The following is a 27,165-nucleotide window of genomic DNA, read 5'->3' as shown; positions in this document are numbered from 1 at the left end:
TGTTTAGCCTGTTGTGCTTAACATGCTTCTTGATGTACCTACACAGGACAATTTTGGGAACGACTGCTCTTTTCCATCGAGGTTAGTTTCCTCCCATGGCTTATATCTGCTCACTGTTCAGGATATCCGTACCTGGTACCACATAGGCCGGCGGCTGATAAGGGAATAATCGGTGAATCGGACTTTTAACTGAATATATCTGCAACCCATTTTTCCTTAGGTTAACTAGGGCCATATGTAATATATCTGAGGCTACATAGCAACATGCACTGTACTTAATGTCTAAATATGCAATCCTAGGCTACATAGCAACAAGGAAGAGTGTTACATTTATGTTCTAATGATGTCTAGATATACGTAGAAGAGCAGCAGTAGCAACAGCAACAACACAACCCTGTTTGGATACTCAACTTAGCTACAGGTTAGAGTTAGTTTCTAGCTCATTACTAACCCTGAACTAACTCCATCTAAAGAGTTGTTTCGATGGCAGGGTTAGATTGACAATAAATGCACTAGGAGAACTAGCACCAATTAGCACCTCTTGGGTTGGATACTAGTTTTTCTGGGTGGGTTATAGATGCAACTAGCTCAAACTAGCCCTCATGTTTAGATATACTTTAGGGCTATTTGAGCCCAAACAAGCTCAAACTAACTGTTACCCGTGGATGCAGCAGCAGATAATTTTTAAGAATGAACTAAACTCCTTCCAGCCCATAATATAAGATGTTAATTCATCTAATATGTGAGTATATTGGATGTTATAAGATACTCCCTCCATTCCTAAATATTTGTCTTTTTAGAGATTTCAATTGGACTTCCACATACGGATGTCTATAGACATATTATAAAAGAGTGTTGTACTACACGATTGTGCAGTTGCTGTTTAGCTTCTAATATTAACTTGGTGCTTTTAGGTACATATGTCATTGGCAAAGATCCACGTTTCGACCCTTTCTGTGTAAGGGGCAATGAGATATCGATGAACCAGCATCAAGTGAGGAAGCTGATAAAGATTGTTAGTAAAATGGGTCCAAAGATGGCAATTAAACTATTTGTTTACACTTTATCCAAGAGAACAGCGAACTGCAGGATGGTAAGTAAGAACTCTGCAGCCTTGTTTTTACTGCCCATAATGAGTTGTGTTAGATGACAATATCTGAAATCTTATTCCTTTGCAGTGGTTGCCAAAGCAGTTTGCTCAAGATTACCTCTCAAACTACATGATTGGTGGGCATGCAAAGGTTAAAGTATTTCTACCAGAACATGTGACACCCCAAAAATTTGACCTGGTTTTATCAATTAATATTTTGCCAGGAAATAAAACTTTTCCATTTGTCTAGATTTCCTCTTTGGATATTATGGGCTTTACCTCAAGTGGAACTTTGCAAAAGTGTTATTGGACTTATATGCCCTTTTTATAAAAACAATTCTTTATCAGTGGATTTATTTGCATAATTAATTTTCATGAGCTTTATTCTTTTAAAATGATCTTTCATAATTTTGGAGCCCCTTTTTGCACTGCAACCTTTTGATAAATGCATTTAAAATTTTCACCAAAATTTGGGGATGTCATGTGATGTTTCCACATCACTTTTATGCAAAAATATCTTGTGGTCATTAGAGATTTTGAGCTCTACATCAACTTTTCAAATCTGGTCCAGTAGGCATTTTTGCACTGCAACCTATTTAAATATTCTTTTAAAAATTCTTCCAAATGTTTGGAGATGTCAGTAGATGCATATAATTAAGTTTTATGCAAAAACCCAGTGATGATCTTTGAAAAATTTGAGTGGATCAACCTCTTTTTCATTCTGGTCCAGTTTGGTGATTTGTACTGCAACCCTATTTTATTTTGCTCTAGTGCCCCTGAGCTTTTTCCTACCTTTAGCCCTCCCTGCAAAACCCTTAAGACCAGGAGATTGGACCGATTGGAGGATTTTAAGTGCCTGCAATGAGCCCCTGTTCTTTCCGGCCAAAACTTGCACTAGCAAGTTTCTGGTTTTGCCCAAGTGATCTTGCCATCATCTCCTACATCTAAAGAGACCCTGATCTGGAGATCTTGGCCACTCCAAGAGTTGCCTAAGTGCACTTGGCATTCTGTCGAACACTTGGTGTGCACAGTCAGTTTTGGGCATGTTTCCTAGTTTGCACTATGATCTTGATCACTGACCCAGCAACCATGTCCCCGGAGCTCCTGGCTATCCCTATCCTAGTCCTGTTAATTGCCAGCCTCACCCTCGCACTCTAGGCCGCCCTGGAATTTCGTCGAGCATGTCCCGTGCGTGCTCTGGGCGCGCCCAGAGCGCACGTTTGCACGCGCGCGCACTGAGCCGCCGCGTCGCACTGCCGCCCTCGTCGCGTCCCGTCCCTGGCCCCTGCTCGCCCACTGAACCACGCACTACCTCGCCCACTCTCCACGCCACCCCTGGCGCCCTACAGCGCCGCTGGCAGAGCTTTGGAGGCACGCCGGCGTCGGCAGCGAGCCTCTACCATGGACGGCGCCGCCCAAACCACACCAGCGCGCCAGCTGCCCCTATGAACAGCTCAAGCTTATCCCGAAGCCCGTCGGCACGCGCTCGTCGCCGCCACGTCGCTTTGCAGCTACAGCACGGGTGTCGCCGGCGTTCTTATCCACAGCCGCCACGGTCCAGCCTCGAGCGCCTATTTAAGGGATCCCCGAACTCGTTCAAGACCTCAGGCGACCTCCAGCCTTCCCTCTAGAGCTCCCCAAGCAGTGGATTGCCCGGGAGAGGCCATCTTCCCCAACTCCGGCCGGTTCGGCCGCCGCTGCATTCCGGTGCCATTCTCCGCAACCAGCCACTCCCCCGCCCATCCAGCGCCACCACTCACTTCCTCTTGTCCTTGCGGAGCTGCCCAGCTCCTCAGCCTCGATCGGAGACCACCGGAGCCCAAAACTCACTCCACTCCCGTAGCCCCCTCCGCCGCGGAGCTCGCCGCCGGCGACTCCTCCCACCACCGTTGACCCAGCGACCACCAAGAGGACCGCCTCGGTCTGGCCGATCCATCCTTGGCCTCAGGTGCCCTCGAGGAGCCGCCGTCCATCACCGGCGATCGTCGGAGCCCCGCTCCCGTTCGGGCAGAGAAGAGGAGGGAGAGGGAGGAATGGTCAAACCTGACCAGTGGGCCCCCTGGACCTACTGTCAGTGACTCGCGCGCCCGCCCTGTCTGGTTAAGTGATAGCGCAAAATCCCGAGTACGTCTTCTCTGCCTCGAAAGCGTATTCTCCCCCGAAGTGTTTTCTTTTCTGGTTTTATTTTAAAAACAGAAGTTTGACTAATCTTTGACTGGCTATAACTTTTAAAATAAAACTCCAAATGAGTTGGTTCTTTTTCCTACCTTCCTCAAATTTAATCTAGTTTATTTTAAGATTTATTTCAAAAATATTTGGGACAACTTTTTGTACTGTGTTTGAAATATTTGTTATTTGAATATTTTTTCCAAAATAGGAAATGGGGAGAGAAGAAAGCTTTCAAAAAGTGCACCCTTTGCATACTCTTGAAGGCAAGCATTCTGAACTCTGGCATAATATTTTTGTGTGGTGTTTTGATATGGTTACAACACCACTTCGACTTGGAGCGTGCGTCATTTCTATGTATCGATCAGACACACGCGTGAGTGCGCATTGGAGATGTTTTGCTGTTAGTAATGGATATGCTGGTGATAGTGTTCATCCTCGTGAGCTTCTCATGCATACCGGCAGGAAGCCGGGAAAGTCGTGGTCTTGGGTAGACACGAGCTTGTCCCTAGTTCCTCGTTGAGACGAGTATGTCTGGTATGGCATGGTAAGGCTTGATGAGTGGTGAGTTTATCTGTTAATGGTAATATTGTTGGAGAATACCTGGACCTCCTGAGTCGGTCGTAGGTCGAGTCTTGTTTAGTAACTTCCCCTACTTGTTTTGTACTACCACTTGTCCCTGCCGCGGGTAGGGTACGGTTCAGTAGGTTGTCAACCCCTTTCCAAAGCACACACCGTACAGAGAGGCCATGGTGAAAGATACCGGAGGCCTCCGGTAGGCATGCCACCTGGTCCGGGGGCATGGGTGTTTCCGGTTGGGACCGAGAGGGGGGCACCCCTTAGAGCGCGCGAATATAAATTTGATCCCATGCTACGTCGATGTTGTAGCCTCCCCACTTAGAGTTTTGCTTGGCCGGTGTCGTGGGTGATTCCAGACACCGGTAAGTTAAGCTGGTGTGTGCAGGTCAGGTGTGTTTTCAATTAAAAGTCCGTAGGCGGAATTAGTTCCGATGGGCTAAGTAAATCCGTTACTCGTGGGTAAAGAGTACACCCTCTGCAGAGGATATATCCATTCGGATAGCCAGGTCCATGGGTAGGACTACAGTCTGAGATGAGTCTAGTGACGGTATTCGGATGGAGACACGGCTAAATTGTATCATGGTAACGGTATTCGGATGGAGAACGGCTAGACTGGATCGCAGTAACGGTATTCGGATGGAGAAACGGCTAAACTAGAGCATAGTGACGGTCTTCGGATGGAGAAACGGCTTTACTAGGATAATGTTTATGACCTGTGACATCTGAGGATCAGGTTTTTATTATTATTATGGACTGACCATTTACAATATGTATTTTATTGAGTATCCCTGGGATGGTTCTACCTCCTGGATATTCACTGTGTTTATTCTTATATAAGCCCTCTCCGTGGTGTCGCCCAGACGCCCGACTGCGGCATGTTTGTCGTTTTATTTTTCTTTATAAGCCCTCTCCGTGGTGTCGCCCAGACGCCCGACTGCGGCATGTTTGTCATTTTATTTTTCTTTATAAGCCCTTTATGTGGCGTCGCTCAGACGCCCGATTGCGGCATGTTTGTTATTTATTTATCCCTTATAAGCCCTTTATGTGGCGTCGCTCAGACGCCCGATTGCGGCATGTTTGTTATTTATTTATCCCTTATAAGCCCTTTATGTGGTGTCGCTCAGACGCCCGACTGCGGCATTGTCATTTTATTTGCAACCTTTCGAGGAGTCATTTCAGACACTCGCTCAATGCATTCCATTTTTACTCCCATATTGCATGACTCATATTTTTCCTGCATGCGTGCATCACAGTTTTTGTTTATTCCGCGAAAGACGTATCATCATGATAATATTTCGGAGCATGATTATCCCTTGTTATATTATACCTGTGTTCTAAATGTTTGCGAGTACATTCAAACGTACTCACTGGCTTGTCCCTGGCTATTGTCTTGGCCAGATTTCTTGCGTGGAGAAGAGCGTTACAACGGCAGCCCCGGAACCCATGTGAAGGCGATAGTAGCCTCACGAAGATAGGAGTTATCCTAGTCAGCTGTTCTTGTGGGAAATGGAGTCCCATAGACGCAGATGTACCACAAACCGCTTCCGCCATCAATCTCTAGAAACCAAGTGTTGTACTCCTAGGCCACAATGGTCTTGTACTACATATTTTGTACTTTGCTTGGAATTCTTGTATCAAGTTGGTGCATCATCAGCTAACAGTAATCCTGGGGCTGGTGAGCACAAAGGCCGTTTTTCTAGGAAATTATTATCCCGAAAATCCGGTCGTGACAGAACACGATTATTATCTAGATGTTTTCATGAAGACCGTGAAGGATGGGCGGTCGGCCATCACAAGGGGTTGGACTAGAGTCGTGCGTGCCTTCGTGTATTTGTCTCCCTCCATCAAGGTTAGAATTCATCTTTCTACCCCGTCCTACAAGTCTCTCACATAGAAACACACACGCTCCCTCTGTCGAAAATGCCCACCCCTTTAATTCCGCCCACCCACCGCCACTAATGTCTCAAAGTATAATTATGTCTCTCACACATATGCCTAAGGTTAACTCGAGTCCCGGAACCATATGAATACATACAATGGGATTCAAGCAGAGCACCTTTTGTTTTGATATTTCGCTCGCTCTCTCTCTCTCTCACACACACACACAAACACACGCGCGCGCGCGTAGACATTGTTTCTCCCTTCATTTTTTTCTGGCACTTGCATGCACACCACTTGTTTATCTCCATGATGCTTTAAGTATGCCTCACACACATGCTATCCTTTCCCTTAATATAGATATGTGTCACACAAACTCCTTGTCTCTATATCTAAGAGTCACTCTGCCTCCCCCCACACCTACACACACACACACTTCCCGACACCAAAGGAGTAGGGTGACTCCTCGATCTTGATACTAATCTATCTACTGCCTTCTCTCTCAAACACACACACACACACACACTACCCGACACCGAAGGAGTAGGGTGGCACCTCGATCTTGATAGTAATCTATCTATTGTCTTCACTCAAAAACACACACACATACACACACACTCGCTAGTTGTGCCTCTATGCCTACCACGCACACACTCTCGATATGTCTTTATCTCCCTCCCCCTTCCCCACCCCCCAACAATGACAGCAGAAGGGTGACAACTCAATCTTGATCTTAATCTATCAATTGGTTTCTCTCTCAAACACACACACACACCCGCGCTAGTTGTGTCTCTGTGCCTCGCTCACACACACTCGATACGTCTTTCTCTCCCTAGCCCCCTCGATATGTAGACTTCTCGCGCGCGCACAGCTGTAGTGACGATGACGCTGAACCCAGTGTGCCTTGTTTTTATGGGCCTCATGTGATAGTTTTCACACTGTTTTCTGTTAATTAACAACGCAACCTTTTCTTTGTTACTACTAGTGAATCTGAGAACATTCGGGGCAAACGTAAAATATATCACTTCAACGAAATGATCGGAGTAACTATTTTAAAAGAAACTAGCTAGATGCCCGTGCCTTACACGGAACATCAAGACGCATTCGTATGAGTAGTTTATCTTGTGAGAGAAAAGGATGAACGAGGGAAGGCCTTATTTGCAAATGTGGAGAGGAGTGTGGGTATCTTTTTGCAAAATTTCCATAGTTTCTTTCCTATTCGTTAGATATAAATCCGACTGCCTATATTGCAGGATGGAATGCACACCATCATCACCAACTCTGTTTTCTACTCCCTCCGTTCCCGAATATTTGTCTTTATAGAGATTTCAACAAGTGACTACATACGGTGCAAAATTAGTGAATCTACACTCTAAAATATGTCTATATACACATATGTATGTGGTAGTCCATTTGAAATCTTAAAAAGACAAATATAACTTCCTGTACGAAGCAGTAGCCACCCTGCAAGTCATGTGTACACTGTACATGCAATTAACTTTTTATAGAGTGAGAATCATACACGCAATTAACTCAAATGGATTGGATGTGATTCTATTATTTCCAGCATAAGAGCATCTCCAATGGCAGCCAGCAAATTTCCTCCCGCTTCCTTCCGTGGAGGATGACATCCAACGCCAGCGGCATACATTTTCACAACTCTAACCAACTAGAGGAAATTCACGCAAACACGGACTGATTTCCTATAAGCATGAAGGGTTTCGTATAAAAAAGTCGGATCTTCATATAAGCATGATGGATTTCATTACATTTACATGAACTAAGCGGTGCTAATCCGGCTCTCGTGGTATAATTAATACCTAATCTAAATGGCCGCCCACGGATCCCTTTGTCTTCCTCATTTCCAGCAGACACTTGCGGGGTCGACCAAGGTCCTCGGAAGAGACGAAGCAGCAAAGAAACCACCTGAATACGCAGTCGTCGCCTCGGCGGAGGCCTTCATGGGACCCAAGTGGCAGCAGCCTCCCGTATTCTACTTCTCCTCGATGATGGCAGCGGACCTGGAGAAGATGGCCATCGACTCGTCGCTCTCCATGCACCGGTTTCTGTCTCTGCCTGCATGGAACTGCCGCTGGCACGGGAGGCACGCCCACAGACACGGGAGGTGCGGCCTCTGCAGAAAATGGTGGCGCGGTACAAAGCGGCAGCGACGACGCCTGTGCCGCCTTGCTCGCCGACGTGCCGGTGTGGAGAAACTCACCACTTCTTATCAAGCTAAACTGGAGCGGCGAGTTGCTGAACCACGCGTTGGCTTGGGGCGGCAACTGGCTCCGCCGGGCCAAGCAAGGTTGGTGAAGCACCGAGCGGCCTCGCTCGTATCCAGAGGGCTCGACGGGCCAGCCAGCCGGGTAGTATGCCAGAGAACGGCTCCTCGGAAGCCATCGGAAGAGTGGAGAAAATGGTGAAGGATGAGATGGGGGAGCGGTGCAGGGGTGCGATTCTTGCCCGCTGTCTGTCTGGCCTTGTTTAAATAGAGGGCGGATGATAGGAGCTTGGCCGGCGTCTGGCCTCGTTTAAACTAAGGGCAGACGGGAGGAGCTCGCAGGTGTTGCGTTTAATTCCGGCCCGCTCATGAACGGACGTGTGACTGGAGTAGGTTTCTCGGTTTGCATGCGGGTTTAATGGAGGCGTTTGATGGAGGCGGGGAGGCGTGTTCAGCCGGGCGTGCAGCAAGCGGTGCAGTACTATTTGATTTGACAGCTACTAGTAAACCAGGACAGTCCCCGATAAGGCTTTAATGCAGACGAGGGAGAGGGTAGCGGTTCCCAAAATGTTGAACGGCCTATGATGCATCCTCCTTCAATTAGCATCCTGAATGCATGAGGGAAGTAATGGGAGGAGGACGGGGAAAAGAGGCAGCACGATGTGAATGCAACGCAGTGTGCACTCATATAAAGGCGCCCCTCCATTCCAATGCATCTACCACATCGTACGCAGCTAAGCACCTACACTAAGCGCAAAAGTGCTCACTCCAGACCCATGGCGGCGATGCGCGCGAGCGGCCAGCAGCTGTGCCAGATGGTCCACGATGCCAGCCTGCGGCATGGCACCGAGGATCGTCTCCAGATGGTGTTGGCGACCGGCTGGTTCATGGCCATCGTCGACGCCAACTACGACTCTCAGTTGGACAAGATGATTGTTGCCACCATCGACAAGTTCACCATCATCAAGAAGCTCACGGACGACATCGCCGTACTCCTCCAGCCCTCGTGCCCGGGCTCCTCATTGCCTGCCACCCTAATCGGCCTCCATGGAGAGAACCTCTTTCAAGCACTGGTGGCCCTGCGACTGCCCGCCCACACAACAAAGAATGTCCACCTAGAGGTCGCGCTCGCCGCGAGGCATCTCGCCCTACAAGAATTTGTCGACCTACACATCCACGTCTACAAGCAAGTCGTGTACATAGGTATCTACAATGCCGGTGAGGATGCTGCAACATTGGGCTTCGTCAACCGGCTGGAAGCATTGTACGCCTTTGTTGAGAAGCACCTTGACCTCGCCACAAAATCCGCCGCTCCTAAGCCGCTGGTCGGTGGCCCGGCACACAGAGTCGAGGAGGAGGAGGTCGTACGTTGATGGATGCATCTTTCTTCTTGCCTCGTGTAACCACCACTGCGATCGGATCATCATGGCCTTAATTTTTATTGTGCTATTGCATTCTCATTCCAGTCAATACAACCATGTGTGATCCCTTTGCTCACATTTGGAGGCAATTATATGCGTCACTGTAACTAGTACTCCATCCGTCAATTTATAAGTTGTGCTTACCTTTTCCATCAACTTCGTGCAATGCACGGGCATCTTGCTAGAAACACTACAACATGTCGAACCGCATGTGACCAAACCGATGATGCGCCAACCTAGCTACTACCCTGCTTATCTGGCGGAAAAAGCCCCGCGCAAGCATTTCCAATCGTTATTTATATCTATCGATCATGCCAAGGAGCAGAACCGAATGTTACAATTTATACATGTTTCTGTATCTCTACTCTTATAAAAACAGAGTTGGTGATGATGGTGTGCCTGCCATCAAGCAATAGAGGCCGTCCGATTTATATCTAACGGATAGGAATGAAACTATGGCAATTTTGCAAAAAGATACCCACAGCCCTCTCCACATTTGCAAATAAGGCCTTCCCTCGTTCATCTGTTTCTACCACAAGATAAACTACTCATACAAGTGCATCTGGATGTTCCGTGCAACGCATGGGCATCTTGCTAGTCCCTCCTATAAAAGACTCAGTTGGTGATGGTGGTGTGTCTGCCATCACTCATTTCTGACCATTAGATCTGGATCTAACGGCTGTGAGGTAAGTTGTGGCATTTTTGTAACAACAGCCCACTTCTCTGCTCCAATTTGCAGAAAACCCATTATTATCTTGAAAGCAACCACATCCCTCCCTCACCTCATCAAAACAGCCTGAAAAATATACTTTGAGTGAAAAGTAGTATATTTTTAGTGGAATATATGTATATCAAAACAAGAGTGTTTTCTTTCAAGTTTGTGAACAAGTACTATTCTACTTTGGATCCGTCGCAATGCACGGGCACATTGCTAGTAAAAGAAAAAGGCCTACCGCGTTTGCGTCGCACCCCCACATGCCCGGGAATTGGGAGTACTCCACGGCCCGTCTGGCATGCCACATAGCTAGGGAAGGCGTGTTGCCTAGCATTTTAACTTTCATGTGGGACCGCAGTTGAGCAAACTGATTATCAGCAAACCGCACCCCGCTCGCCACGTTCGAAAATAGAAACGACGAGGGGAAGATCTAGTTGTAGCACGGAAGCCAAAAATTTGGTGTCAGATGGGGCTCGTTGATATAGTAGGAGCAGTCCGTACTACTACTCCTACTAGTACGAAGTTTGTACTATAACTAGTACTACCATGAGTCAATGCCATGTGGACCTTAAATGCGGCTAGCCCACATATCGTTCTGATGAAAGTAGAGCAGCGGTGGGACCGAGAGGGGTGAGGCGCAGGTCGGCGGACGAGGCTTGCATGCTCCCCTCCCATGCTCCGATCCGTACTCCCGCACCAGTAATTTTCATCCAACGGTTATAATAGATTTCCTCGTGTGGGTCATCTATAGCCTCAAAGAACGGTAAACAAAGACCGTATTTCCAGGAAATAATTTCCTTCATGAATGTGTACACGCATGCAAATCCCTTTCCTTTCGTACTCATCCTCCTCCGGATCATCAGCTCCGTTGACAATGTCGGTGCCAACGCCAGAGCGTCGCAACAGGTGCCTGCCTAAGCCATGTAGCACGCTGCGGCACCAGCGAGTACCACCTCCTCCACGCCAACATCGGCGTCTGGGCCATGCACATTCAGCTGCTCCCGTAGTATTTTACCCGCATGTTCGACTTCAGTACCACACCGATCTTGGGACCATGGAGCTTGTGGCCAAGAAAAGTCTTTGCCCGGCCGACGCATGTCGAGGTGCTTGACTGTTGTGACATGCCGCATGTCCTTTACTAGCTCGCGCTTTGGATGAGCGGTAGGGTGCTGCTCCTGATCGTCAGTGGTGCAACGGCAACCACGACCGGGTGGGAGCTCGGGCGGGAGCCAGTGATATCTACCCGGGGCACCTAGCTCGACTTTGGCTCGAGATTCCGACCACTTGCACCGTCCCGAGGATGTACCACTCAGCGACGAGGCTGGAATGTTGAATATGTATAGCGTGTGCTCGTGGGCGGGAGCAACCTGCTCAACAGATACCGGTTTGTGAACGTGATGTACTCGACGTAGTTGAGCTAGTGAGCCTGGAGGAATTCCTATCGTCGTACGTTGCGTGGCTCAACGGGAACGAGATCCTCGGACATACAGGATACTTCTGCAGAGGGACGTCATTGTGTGTAGGCCGTTCATTTCGAATCCAATGGCAGTAGGTGAAACTCATAGAAGCACCCAGGAGTCAGCTCGCTGGCATGATCAAAGGGACAAACACGAGCGCCTGAGAGTTGCTGGCTAGCTGGCCGGCCGCTAGACAGCACGCACGCACACTGTAGACATGCTCATGGATGCACAACACACGCACACAGCACGCAGGTTGTCCCTCCTGACGCACTAACAATGGATAGTACCGTCGCCACCGGATAGTGCGGATTTGGGAAAAGCCTTCCACCGGCGGTCCTTTTGTAGCCTGAAGTGTGGGAGTGAGGCCTGACGACCCTGACTCGTGAGCTGTACGGCCGCGGCTGTGGGGGCGGGGGGCGGCGCGGCGACGCTCAGCGAAGGAAGCACATTGACCGCGGGAAAGGAAGCGGGTCAGCGGTGGCCGCGCTCGGGCAGCAGCTTGGGCAGGGGGCGACGCGGTGCGGGATGCAAAGAAGGGGAAGCAATTGCTCTCGATGAGGTAGTTGAGCATGGCCTCAAGCCCTCGATGCCGTGGTACAGTTGAGCACGAATGCACGACTATGGAGCTAGCGTGCCGGCGAGCTGACTCCGGCGTGTTTCTACGGGTTTCACCTGCTGCCGTTGGATTCACAATGAATGTCCTACACACAATGATGTCCCTCTGAAGTAGTATCCTGTATGTCAGAGGATCTCGTTCCGGCTCAACAGCGTGCGGCCACGTCCCAACGTAGGTCGGCTACGGGGAAGCAGCATCTGTGTGGTTTGAGGGTGCCACAGCTGGACGTCGAGGTCTTATGAGGCGTAGATGTCCATGGAAGGAAACTATGGCAATTTTGCAAAAAGATACCAACACCCCTCTCAACATTTGCAAATAAGGCCTTCCCTCGTTCATCCTGTTCTCCAACAAGATAAACTACTCATACAAATTTATCTTGATGGTCCATGCAACGCACGGGCATCTTGCTAGTAAGAAATAAATCTTGAGTTTGGCACGAGTTCGTGCAGCGGTAGCACCGCAAGGCCTGGCACAGGAGTTACATTTCCCTCTCGGTGCCCATGGGACTGAGCTTCACTGGACCCGATAGGTGGCTGGTCCACATGTCATGCTCCCGAAGGAAGATGGGCGGTGGGGCCGCGAGGGGTGAGCCATAGGTCGGGGGACGTGTGGTGTCATGGATTCGAGCGGGGTCGTGGGAATCGCGTGTGTCTGTGGTAGAAACTTGATGCTCGCTGTATTTCAGCTAGCCCACATGTCATGCACACAAAGGCAGAGGGGCGATATGGCCGAGAGGGGTGAGGAGCACGTCGGGGGACGTGGGAATCGCGCGTGCCAGTGTATGAAACGTGATGGTCCCCGTAGTTCAACTTCCAAGGACAAGCTGTCATGTCTACTGACACGTGCATTGCATACTACCGATCACTAGAAGGAGTAGTAGACAAAGCGAGGCGGTTAAATAGTTCCTTATACTTGTTCCAAATACATGCACACCATTGAAATAGTTCATCTATATCAATATACACAGAGAGGAAAAAATTACAAGAGAGGAAATAATTCATCCATCCATAATGCCCTACTGCTGGTGCAGCTTCTTCTTCCTCTTCTTCTTCTTCTTCTTCTTCTTCTTCTTCTTCTTCTCATTTTCTGTGGGAGATGGCTTCGCAACAAGCTCTTTGGACCTTGCAGCTATTTCAAAACTCACACGGACATCGAGGGTAGCATATTTTATCCGCACGTACGTCAAGGGATAATTCTCCCATCCAGATGACCTTAATCCCAGCATCTCATCACCTTCTGAAGATTTGTACCGAGCACAAAATTTGCTACGTCGAATAGGGATGGTGTCTGTTTATCACAATCTTCTACAGGAATATTGATTCTGGTTTGTAGGTCAGGGATGCTTTTGAAATCAAGGTTGTACGGCGCCAGCTTCTGTTTGTCCCCTTCAATGGCTGCCCCGCAGAAGTATATATACTCCCGAGACAAGAAATTGTGGAGCTCGCCTGGTATGGAGGGCGCGTGTATGATGTGGTACATCAAAACATCATCTTCGAGGCACAGCTAAAGGACAGTGGCGCGTTGGATCTTCCCAGTGGCACGCTCCGTGTACACTGTGTCAAGACAGATGACCTTCATCTGTACCTTTTGGAGGGAGTTGGATACATTGTTGATCCACTTCCAAACAACCCTTTGGTGGTAGGTGACGGTGGCAACTATGCTGACCGAGCCTTCGACGAGGACATGTTGGACGCTAAAAACCTGCATCCGGATCTCTTTCGCCATTTGGAACCGCTGGACTGGAGGGCTATGGTTTGGAGAATTAGGATTAGATGGCTAGTCTAACTGAAGAAGATGATTATTTAAAGGGGCTTCGGAATTATTCCAGGAGTATGTGAAGAGGTTAAAACAATGTGAATGCAGTGGGGTTTGGATGCAAATGAAGATGAAGGAGAGGTGAAGAAGCCGAGGAAAATCGGTTCCCGATGGAGAAGTAAATGGGAGAAGTGGCCTGCAGGCAGTTGATTAGACGTCTAGGTAGACTAAACGATAAGGCTTAGCAGGTAGACTAAGGAGTGGTACCTGTCCATTTACGTGCCCATCCTTCTAGCACTACATGTGCCACTGGCTAGTTGAGGTCACTCTTTCGAATCACTGTGGCGAGACATTTTATGATTCCTTTTTATTTCTGCACCCCTCTTGACAAGTGGGACCTATGCAAATAGATATAAAAAATGTGTCGTAGCTGGTTTGGATGGATATTGGCGCGTGCGTGAGAGACACAACATTCTCTGGTTAAGGAATATGTGGTTATCCTCAAAAAAGAAAAAAACCCTTCTTCGCGCTTCCACATGCATGAGAATTTGGTTCTGCTCGCAATATGGATGATACCTGGAGGATGAAGTGAACTCAGAGGCATGCTAGCATGTGAGACCTATTTCCACTATACAGTACTACTCCGTAAGTTCCTACTAGTAGTAGTAAAACTGTGGTACACTTGATGGTGAAAATATTATTCATACAGTCCTCACAGTGAAGTGACAAGACCCTGCGCCCGAGGTGACACCAGTCCAGGCGGCGTGTTCGGATTATCAAAGTCAGCCTCACCTTGTGCGTTGTGCATTCACTGTCACCGCTATTGCATAGCGTGCCTCGCCTCGTCTCCCTCTCCCCTAGCACCACTCCATCTCCGTCTCCGTCTCGCCGGAGATCCTGAGGTCACTCTTCATCATCTCACTGTGCCCCCATGTACCCTCACCTCGCTCACGTCCCCCAGTACCAAACTCCACCATTGCCAAACATGACCCGCGCAGCATCCAAATGAGACACGATTGGAGCAATCTCCCCAGTGACATCCTCGACCTTTGTTGTTCGTGTATGGATATGTTGAGCGTCGTGCGGCTGGCTGCATGCTCGAGGGACATGCACACGGCCATCGTCGAAGTGAGGCCTAAGCTTTTCAAGACACCTTGCTTGCTGCTATCTGGTATTGCGAGATTTGCTCACCATGATACAGAGGCGTACATGATGCCCCTCGACTTCAATCCGACCTCCATTAGCCGAAACATCTTTGCGGGTATGTAGTGGGTCACCGTACATCATTTCCCTCGACTTCGATCCGATGACCATCGCCCAAAACATCTTGGCACGTATGTACTGGGTCGGCATGAACTCCCACTGGATGGCTATCGTCAAAGAAGAAGGGAAAAAGTTGGTGCTCATGAACTTCCGGACCTCCCATGAGATTATCCTTCCCCCGTTGGATTATATAGGGTTTTACCATCGCGGTCCAAGTCATCTAGATTAGCACATCAGTTGGACGGACCTTGTTTTGTAGAAGATTGTAATCTGCCAAGTGCCCACAAGACATGTGGATTACGCAGACTTCAAGCAAATTGCCTTGTTCGACCGCGGACTCGCCTATCTTTACGCTGGTGCCTTCTTTAGCTGGAGACAACTCAGCTCGCAGTGGGTCGTTATCACTTCTGTGATGCTATTGAACATAATGGCATCATCTACGTGATCGACAAAGCAAATGGCACCACGTATTGCTGGGACGACGCGTGTAAGTTGTTTTCGTCCGATGTTAATGATAACACCATGACATTGTTTGAACTTTTTGTGATAATTGGCGTATCCCTGTTTGAGCATAATTTGAGTAGAACTATGGCAATGTATTAGAGATGCCGTAAATCAGCTATATTGGGAATGACTTAAATCATGCGATTGTGACCATGTCATTACAGCCAATTGTACCCTTGAATAATCAAACGGTTAGGAAGGATATTCTCCTTACTTTATAGTAATCTATATACTACTACATATGAGTGTGTATCAATAGCCATGTTAGTTTCCTCATTTTCATGATGTAGAAACATGCATCACACTGTTGGTTTGATCTAACCATACATTAGGGAAGTAAATGTGCATATGGAGAACTCTATATTTGGAAGTAGTGAAATCATGTAATGCTTACCATGTGTACATACCTATATTCGCCCTTCAGCAATCAATGGCTAGAATAATGTCCTCACAAAAAAATTGCCCACAGAACATGAGTATATAACAATGCATGGTTTGTTAGTTTCCTTGAAGAATTTGTTTGTGAGGACAGAACATGATTACATAGCATGCATGACACGGTAGTTTCCTGTGAAGAATCAATTGCGAGATAACATGAGTATAACCATGCATGGCACTTCTATATTTTCGAACCTAGTATACATTTCCCTCTATTTTCCTCTCAGTTCCAGGGACATATCAATGCTATTTCTTGCGTTATCCTACTCATACTCTGAACAATGCTGATCTTACAAACAATGCTTGTCCTTTTTTATATGATGTAGTGTCCCTAGAGTTACTGCCCTTTGTAATCACACCACCTTTTCCAAAAACAGGGAAGCACAACTGGTTCCTCGCTCGATCAGACGATGACAAAAGACTGATGATCATCCCCACACATGAGCCGCAAAAGTTATATTGCAAAAACCCCACTTTGTACAAGCACCGGGAAATACGTGAGTATCCGGACAGTGGCTGTTACGTCTATGAGCAGGATACTAGCTTTTTGGGGCCTTCAAGATTTTTGAGTTGGAGGCGGGTAAAGAGCTTTGGTTCACACTCTCTGTTTCTCAGACTCAATTATCCGATTAACCAGGATATCACCGTTGGCAAGGACCTTGATGGCAGAGAGGCTCTATTTGCTATGGAAAACTGTGTCTACACGGCGAGCCCTAGGACTTCGGGAGCAAACTCCCCAGATTGTCAACGATACAGCCTGCAGCCAAAAGAAGGTGAGAATGACAAAGGCATCTGGATTAACATTGATCCTTGGATGTCTCAACTCCGATAGACAGTGATGTGGTTCAAGCCTTCAGGTTGATAGGTAATTGGGCTGTTGCGTCGAAAGGGTGGAGTACTGGTGTCTCCGGATCACTGGTCGCTGAAGCGGGGCTGCAACTTATGATGGTGTTGGATCATCCCTCTTCGAATGACTTGTTGTCTTTGCTTCTTGTTCTCCATAGGTAGTTCTCTCTTTTTTTTACGCATATTCCTTGTCATTTTGTCATCCTCGTCTATGTCACCTTACTATGTAATAGTTGGCTCTATTTAGAATGTCATTCTCGTCTGGATCACAAGAGTCTGAGCGCTGTAGATGGGTGTGTTTTGGTGGTGTACCAAGACTTCTTATGAACTATCATGTCTTGCTGTTTATGTCAGTAGTAGTCACTAGTCAGTGTTTGAATGTTGTATATATCGTTGTTTTGAACTGTTTATTGTCTCGAACTGCTGGTGGGCTAAATGAGGGCATCACCATTCTATAGTGTTTAGAGTATATATCCTTTTTTCAAGTTATAATTTGAGCTCAGTGTCTTTTCGATGATGTACACTTGTTTGGGCCAGTGAGGTGTCGTTGAATATGGGCCGAGTAGTAATGCAATGCCAAACAGGTCAATTATGACTCTCAGGCCGGGCTCTCGAAAGATCCTCAAAAAAGGCCGGGCTCTCAAAAAAAGAAAGAATAAGGACTCTTAGGCCGACATGTGCGCACCGGTGTTTTCGTGCGCTTGCGCGCCGAGAGCATATTGACACGTGTTCAAAATGCATGCTACCTTTTCATCCCTAATCTCTCGCCCCACCCCCACCTCTGGAATCTTGATTCCTACTCCAGTTCCCTCAAATCCCCCTCCTGTACTCCCTGTACTCAAGTGCACTATCATGTCTCCGGTCAACGCGGATCTCCGAGCCGGAGATCCTGAGGTCCGACCTACCTTCGGGCGCTGCGTGCTATCGCTCAAGAGTGGCGAGGCGGCGCTTGATGACCAGTTTGCCGACAAAGTGCTGATGGTAAGCATCAACGGCGACCAGCCTCCCGTCTCGCCATATGACCTTGTCAAAGCTCTTGGCACTGCGCACGGCATCCAAATAAGTGACTTGCTCATCGAAGTCTGTCCGCCACCGGCTGATTTCTTCGTCAGGTTTCGGACAATTTTTTACGGCAGTCATGTGTTCAAATCATCCCGGCATTTGTTCTGCGATGGCGCGCTGGTGGGATTTGATCGGTGGCACCCAGGATGGGGCTCGGTGCCCACTGAGCTTGAGTTTGTAACAAAGCTTATCTTCCACGGCATGCCTCTACGTGCTTGGAATAGCGAGTCCATGAATGAGCTTATCAATGACCTTGGAGGTGAGATGGTAAGTATGTTTGTTCCTCCAGACAGCTGGGCTCTGACGGTTATCGCATGGATGCAGAAGGCCTACTCCATTGCACGGCGGAGGCCACTGCTTCTTTGGGAGAAGAGGCAGGGCTGGCTGCTTGGATGTGCTCTAATTTAAGGTAACAACTTAATCTTGTCTGATACTAGTTAAATCCGAGCTATCGATGTAAAGCACTGATGTGCTAGTAAATTTGATTGTGACATGCTCTATTTTTGCACAACATTCAAGATATTTCCCCGTCATTGATAAACATGATGAACCGTTATGTACGAGCTCATTGGTTTCAACATAGCCCTACCCATAGCGATCCACTGCTTCCACCCTGATTGTGCCGCCTGTGTGAAATTTTTGTATCCAAGTTCATTGTGCTATGATCTTCTATATGATTGTGTCAACTATATAAGTTTTTGTTGGGGAACATAGCAGAAATTCAAAATTTTCTACGCATCACCAAGATCAATCTATGGAATAACTAGCAACGAGAGAGAGGAGAGTGCATCTTCATACCCTTGAAGATCGCGATGCGGAAGCGTTGCAAGAACGCGGTCGGTAGAGTCGTACACGAAGCGATTCAGATCGCGGCCGAATCCGATCTAAGCACCGAACAACGGTGCCTCCGCGTTCAACACACATGCAGCCCGGTGACGTCTCCCGTGCCTTGATCTAGCAAGGAGAGAGGGAGAGGTTGGGGAAGACTCTGTCCAGCAGCACAACGGCATGGTGGTGATGGAGGAGCGTGGCACTACAGCAGGGCTTCGCCAAGCACTGCGAGAGAGGAGGAGGGAGAAGGGTAGGGCTGCGCCAAGAGAGAGGGAGACTCGTGTCTATGGCAGCCCCAAAACCCCCACTATATATAGGGGAAGGGGAGGGGCTGCGCCCCCATCTAGGGTTCCCCCCTAGGGGTGGCGGCCAGCCCTAGATGCATCTGAGGGGGCGGCCAGAGGGGGAGAAAGGGGGGCGCACCCTAGGTGGGCCTTAGGCCCATCTGAGCCTAGGGTTTTCCCCCTTCCCCTTTTCCATGTGCCTTGGACCTCTTGTGGGAGGTGCACCAGCCCACCTAGGGGCTGGTCCCTTCCCACACTTGGCCCACGCAGGCCTCCGGGGTTGGTGGCCCCTCCTGGTGGACCCCCGGAACCCTCCGGTGGTCCCGGTACATTACCGGTGACGCCCGAAACACTTCCGGTGGCCAAAACCTCACTTCCTATATATTATTCTTTACCTCCGGACCATTCCGGAACTCCTCGTGACGTCCGAGATCTCATCCGGGACTCCGAACAACATTCGGTAACCACGTATATCTATTCCCTATAACCCTAGCGTCATCGAACCTTAAGTGTGTAGACCCTACGGGTTCAGGAACCATGCAGACATGACCGAGACGTTCTCCGGCCAATAACCAACAACGGGATCTGGATACCCATGTTGGCTCCCACATGTTCCACGATGATCTCATCGGATGGACCACGATGTCGGGGATTCAATCAATCCCGTATACAATTCCCTTTGTCAATCGGTATGTTACTTGCCCGAGATTCGATCGCCGGTATCCCAATACCTCGTTCAATCTCGTTACCGGCAAGTCACATTACTCGTTCCATAATGCATGATCCCGTGACTAACTACTTAGTCACATTGACCTCATTATGATGATGCATTACCGAGTGGGCCGAGAGATACCTCTCCGTCATACGGAGTGACAAATCCCAGTCTCGATTCGTACCAACCCAACAGACACTTTCGGAGATACCTGTAGTGTACCTTTATAGCCACCCAGTTACGTTGTGACGTTTGGTACACCCAAAGCATTCCTACGGTATCCGGGAGTTGCACAATCTCATGGTCTAAGGAAATGATACTTGACATTAGAAAAGCTCTTAGCAAACGAACTACACGATCTTGTGCTATGCTTAGGATTGGGTCTTGTCCATCACATCATTCTCCTAATGATGTGATCCCGTTATCAATTACATCCAATGTCCATGGTCAGGAAACCCATAACCATCTATTGATCAACGAGCTAGTCAACTAGAGGCTTACTAGGGACATGTTGTGGTCTGTGTATTCACACATGTATTACGGTTTCCAGTCAATACAATTATAGCATGAACAATAGACAATTATCATGAACAATGAAATACAATAATAACAATTTTATTATTGCCTCTAGGGCATATTTCCAACAGTCTCCCACTTGCACTAGAGTCAATAATCTAGTTCACATCACTATGTGATTGTAATGAATCCAACACCCATGGGGTTTGTTCATATCTCGCTTGTGAGAGAGGTTATTAGTCAACGGGTCTGCAACATTCAGATCCGTGTGTGCTTTACAAATCTCTATGTCATCTTGTAGATGCAGCTACCACGCGCTACTTGGAGCTATTCCAAATAAGTGCTCTACTATATGAATCCGGTTTACTACTCAGAGTCATCCGGATTAGTGTCAAAGTTTGCATCGACGTAACCCTTTACGACGAACTCTTTTACCACCTCCATAATCGAGAAAATTCCTTAGTCCACTAGTTACTAAGGATAAGTTCGACCGCTGCCATGTGATCCATTCCTGGATCACTATTGTACCCCTTGACTAACTCATGGCAAGGCACACTTCAGGTGCGGTACACAGCATAGCATACTGTAGAGCCTATGTCTAAAGCGTAGGGGACGGACCTTCGTCCTTTCTCTCTCTTCTGCCGTGGTCAGGTCTTGAGTCTTACTCAATACTCACACTTTGTAACACAGCCAAGAACTCCTTCTTTGCTGATCTATTTTGAACTCCTTCAAAATCTTGTCACGGTACGTATTCATTTGAAAGTACTATTAAGCGTTTTTTATCTATCCTTATAGATCTTGATGCTCCATGTTCAAGTAGCTTAATCCAGGTTTTCCATTGAAAAACACTTTTCAAATAACCCTGTATGCTTTCCAGAAATTCTACATCATTTCTGATCAACAATATGTCAACAACATATACTCATCAGAAATTCTATAGAGCTCCCACTCACTTCTTTGGAAATACAAGTTTCTCATAAACTTTGTATAAACCCAAAATCTTTGATTATCTCATCAAAGCGTACATTCCAACTCCGAGATGCTTACTCCAATCCTTAGAAGGATTGCTGGAGCTTTGCATACTTGTTAGCATCTTTCAGGATTGGCAAAACCTTCTGGTTGTATCACATACAACCTTTCCTCAAGAAAATCGTCGAGCAAACAATGTTTTGATGTCCTATCTGCAAGATTTCATAAATAATGCAGTAACTGCTAATATAGTTCCAACATACTCTTAGCATCGCTACGAGTGAGAAAATCTCATCGTAGTCAACTCCTTGAACTTGTCGGACAACATCTTAATGACAAGTCGAGCTTTCTTAATGGTGATACTTACCATCATTGTCTGTCTTCGCTTTTAAAATCCATGTGTACCCAACAGCCTTACGACCGTCAAGTAGTTCTTTCAAAGTCTATACTTTGTTTTCATACATGGACCCTCTCGGTTTTATGGCCTCAAGCCATTCGTCGGAATCCGGACCCACCATCGCTTCTCCATAGCTCGTAGGTTCATTGTTGTCTAGCAACATGACTTCCAAGACAGGATTACGTACCACTCTGATGTAGAACGCATCCTTGTCGACCTACGAGGTTTGGTAGTGACTTGATCCAAAGTTTCATGATCACTATCATAAGCTTCCACTTCAATTGGTGTAGGTGCCACAGGCACAACTTCCTGTGCCCTGCTACACACTAGTCGAAGTGACGGTTCAATAACCTCATCAAGTCTCCACCATCCTCCGACTCAATTCTTTCGAGAGAAACTTTTCCTCGAGAAAGGACCCGTTTCTAGAAACAATCACTTTTGCTTCCAGATCTGAAATAGGAGGTATACCCAACTGTTTTGGGTATTCTATGAAGATGCATTTATCCGCTTTGGGTTCGAGCTTATCAGCCTGAAACTTTTTCACATCAGCGTCGCAGCCCCAAACTTTTAAGAAACGACAGCTTAGGTTTCTCTAAACCATAGTTCATACGGTGTCGTCTCAACGGAATTGCGTGGTGCCCTATTTAAAGTGAATGCGGTTGTCTCTAATGCCTAACCCATAAACGATAGTGCTAATTCGATAAGAGACATCATGGTATGCACCATATCCAATAGTTTGCAGTTATGATGTTCGGACACACCATCACACTATGGTGTTCCAGGCGGTATTAGTTGTGAAACAATTTCCACAATGTCTTAATTGTGTGCCAAACTCGTAACTCAGATATCTGTATGATCATATCATAGACATTTTATCTTCTTGTCACGACGATCTTCAACTTCACTCTGAAATTACTTGAACCTTTCAATAATTCAGAATTGTGTTTCATCAAGTAAATATTCATAGCATCTACTCAAATCATCTGTGAAATAAGAACATAACGATATCCACTGTGTGCCTCAGCACTCATTGGATTGCACACAACAAATGTATTACTTCCAACAAGTTGCTCTCTTGTTCCATCTCACTGAAAACGAGGCCTTTCAGTCATCTTTCCCATGTGGTATGATTCGCATGTCTCAAGTGATTCAAAATCAAGCGAGTCCAAGCGATCCATCTGTATGGAGTTTCTTCGTGCATATATACTAATAGACATGGTTCGCATGTCTCAATCTTTTCAAAAACAAGTGAGTCCAAAGATCCATCAACATGGAGCTTCTTCATGTGTTTTATACCAATATGACTCAAGTGGCAGTGCCACAAGTATGTGGTACTATCATTACTATCTTATATCTTTTGGCATGAACATGTGTATCACTATGATCGAGATTCAATGAACCATTCATTTTAGGTGCAAGACCATTGAAGGTATTATTCAAATAGACAGAGTAACCATTATTCTCCTTAAATGAATAACCGTATTGCAATAAACATAATGCAATCATGTCTATGCTCAACGCAAACACCAAATAACAATTATTTAGGTTTAACACCAATCTCGATGGTAGAGGGAGCATGCGATGCTTGATCACATCAACCTTGGAAACACTTCCAACACATATCGTCATCTCACCTTTAGCTAGTCTCCGTTTATTCCGTAGCCTTTTATTTCGAGTTACCAACACTTAGCAACCGAACCGGTATCTAATACCCTGGTGCTACTAGGAGTACTAGTAAAGTACACATTAATAAAATGTATATCCAATATACTTCTGTCAACCTTACCAGCCTTCTCATCTACCAAGTATCTAGGGTAGTTCTACTTCAGTGACCGTTCCCCTCATTACGGAAGCACTTAGTCTCGGGTTTGGGTTCAACCTTGGGTTTCTTCACTAGACCAGCAACTGATTTGCCGTTTCATGAAGTATCCCTTCTTGCCCTTGCCCTTCTTGAGACCAGTGGTTTTACTAACCATCAACAATTGATGCTCCTACTTGATTTCTACTTTCGCGGTGTCAAACATCGCAAATAGCTCAAGGATCATCATATCTATCCCTGATATGTTATAGTTCATCACGAAGCTCTAGTAGCTTGGTGGCAGTGACTTTGGAGAACCATCACTATCTCATCTGGAAGACAACTCCCACTCGATTCAATCGATTGTAGTACTCAGACAATCTGAGCACATGCTCAACGATTGAGCTTTTCTCCCTTAGTTTGTAGGCTTAAGAAACTTGTCGGAGGTCTCACACCTCTTGACGTGGGCACGAGCCTAAAATCCCAATTTCAGCCCTTGAAACATCTCATATGTTTTGCGACGTTTCAAAAACGTCTTCGGTGCCTCAATTCTATACCGTTTTAACATTACGCACTGAACTATCACGTAGTCATCAAAACGTGTATGTCAGATGTTCGCAACATCCACAAACGACGCTCGAGGTTCAGCACACCGAGCGGTGCATTAAGGACATAAGCCTTCTGTGCAGCAATGAGGACAATCCTTAGTTTACGGACCCTGTCCGCATAATTGCTACTATCAACTTTCAACTAAATGTTCTCTAGGAACATATCTTAAACAGTAGAACTAAAGCGTAAGCTACGACATAATTTGCAAAGACCTTTTGACTATGTTCATGATAATTAAGTTCATCTAATTATTATTTAATGAACTCCCACTCAGATAGACATCCCTCTAGTCATCTAAGTGATACAAGATCCGAGTCAACTAGGCTGTGTCCGATCATCACGTGAGACGGACTAGTCATCGTCGGTGAACATCTTCATGTTGATCGTATCTTCTATACGACTCATGTTCGACCATTCGGTCTCTTGTGTTCCGAGGCCATGTCTGTACATTCTAGGCTCGTCAAGTCAACCTAAGTGTTTCGCATGTGTAAATCTGGCTTACACCCGTTGTATGCGAACGTTAGAGTCTATCACACCCAATCATCACGTGGTGCTTCGAAACAACGAACCTTCGCAACGGTGCACAGTTAGGGGGAACACATCTCTTGAAATTTTAGTGAGGGATCATCTTATTTATGCTACCGTTGTTCTAAGCAAATAAGATGTAAACATGACAAACATCACATGCAAATCCTAAAGTGACATGATATGGCCAATATCATCTTGCGCCTTTTGATCTCCATCTTCGAGGCGCGGCATGATCACCTTCGTCACCGGCATGACACCATGATCTCCATCATCGTGATCTCCATTATCGTGTCTTCATGAAGTTGTCTCGCCAACTATTACATCAACTACTATGGCTAACGGTTAGCAATAAAGTAAAGTAATTACATGGCATTTTTCATTGACACGCAGGTCATACAATAAATTAAGACAACTCCTATGGCTCCTGCCGATTGTCATACTCATCGACATGCAAGTCGTGATTCCTATTACAAGAACATGATAAATCTTATACATCACATATATCATTCATCACATCCTTTTGGCCATATCACATCACATAGCATACCCTACAAAAACAAGTTAGACGTCCTCTAATTGTTGTTGCATGTTTTACGTGGCTGCTATGGGTTTCTAGCAAGAACGTTTCTTACCTACGCCGAAGCCACAACGGTGATATGCCAATTTCTATTTACCCTTCATAAGGACCCTATTCATCGAATCCGATCCGACTAAAGTGGGAGAGACAGACACCCGCTAGCCACCTTATGCATAAAGTGCATGTCAGTCGGTGGAACCTGTCTCACGTAAGTGTACGTGTAAGGTCGGTCCGAGCCGCTTCATCCCACAATGCCGCCGAATCAAGATAAGACTAGTAACGGCAAGCAAATTGAACAAATCATCGCCCACAACTACTTTGTGTTCTACTCGTCCATAGAATCTACGCATAGACCAAGCTCATGATGCCACAGTTGGGGAACGTAGCAGAAATTCAAAATTTTCTACGCATCACCAAGATCAATCTATGGAATAACTAGCAACGAGAGAGAGGAGAGTGCATCTTCATACCCTTGAAGATCGCGATGCAGAAGCGTTGCAAGAACGCGGTCGGTGGAGCCGTACACGAAGCGATTCAGATCGCGGCCGAATCCGATCTAAGCACCGAACAACGGTGCCTCCGCGTTCAACACACATGCAGCCCGGTGACGTCTCTCGTGCCTTGATCCAGCAAGGAGAGAGCGAGAGGTTGGGGAAGACTCTGTCTAGCAGCAGCACAATGGCATGGTGGTGATGGAGGAGCGTGGCACTCCAGCAGGGCTTCGCCAAGCACTGCGAGAGACGAGGAGGGAGAAGGGTAGGGCTACGCCAAGAGAGAGGGAGACTCGTGTCTATGGCAGCCCCAAAACCCCCACTATATATAGGGGAAGGGGAGGGGCTGCGCCTCCATCTAGGGTTCCCCCCTAGGGGTCGCGGCCAGCCCTAGATGCATCTGAGGGGGCGGCCAGAGGGGGAGAAAGGGGGGCGCACCCTAGGTGGGCTTTAGGCCCATCTGAGCCTAGGGTTTTCCCCCTTCCCCTTTTCCATGCGCCTTGGGGCTCTTGTGGGAGGCGCACCAGCCCACCTAGGGGCTGGTCCCTTCCCACACTTGGCCCACGCAGGCCTCCGGGGTTGGTGGCCCCTCCCGGTGGACCCCTGGAACCCTCCGGTGGTCCCGGTACATTACCGGTGACGCCCGAAACTCTTCCGGTGGCCAAAATCTCACTTCCTATATATTATTCTTTACCTCCGGACCATTCCGGAACTCCTCGTGGCGTCCGGGATCTCATACGGGACTCCGAACAACATTCGGTAACCACGTATATCTATTCCCTATAACCCTAGTGTCATCGAGCCGTAAGTGTGTAGACCCTACGGGTTCGGGAACCATGCAGGCATGACCGAGACATTCTCCGGCCAATAACCAACAGCGGGATCTGGATCCCCATGTTGGCTCCCACATGTTCCACGATGATCTCATCGGATGAACCACGATGTCGGGGATTCAATCAATCCCGTATACAATTCCCTTTGTCAATCGGTATGTTACTTGCCCGAGATTCAATCGCAGGTATCCCAATACCTCGTTCAATCTCGTTACCGGCAAGTCACTTTACTCATTCTGTAATGCATGATCCCGTGACTAACTACATAGTCACATTGAGCTCATTATGATGATGCATAATCGAGTGGGCCCAGAGATACCTCTCCGTCATACGGAGTGACAAATCCCAGTCTCGATTCGTACCAACCCAACAGACACTTTCGGAGATACCTGTAGTGTACCTTTATAGCCACCTAGTTACGTTGTGACGTTTGGTACACCCAAAGCATTCCTACGGTATCCGGGAGTTGCACAATCTCATGGTCTAAGGAAATGATACTTGAGATTAGAAAAGCTCTTAGCAAACGAACTACACGATCTTGTGTTATGCTTAGGATTGGGTCTTGTCCATCACATCTTTCTCCTAATGATGTGATCCCGTTAT

The sequence above is a fragment of the Aegilops tauschii genome, chromosome 4 (assembly GCF_002575655.3).
Source record: "Aegilops tauschii subsp. strangulata cultivar AL8/78 chromosome 4, Aet v6.0, whole genome shotgun sequence".
Classification (NCBI taxonomy): Eukaryota; Viridiplantae; Streptophyta; class Magnoliopsida; order Poales; family Poaceae; genus Aegilops; species Aegilops tauschii.
This window is presented reverse-complemented; position numbering follows the sequence as displayed.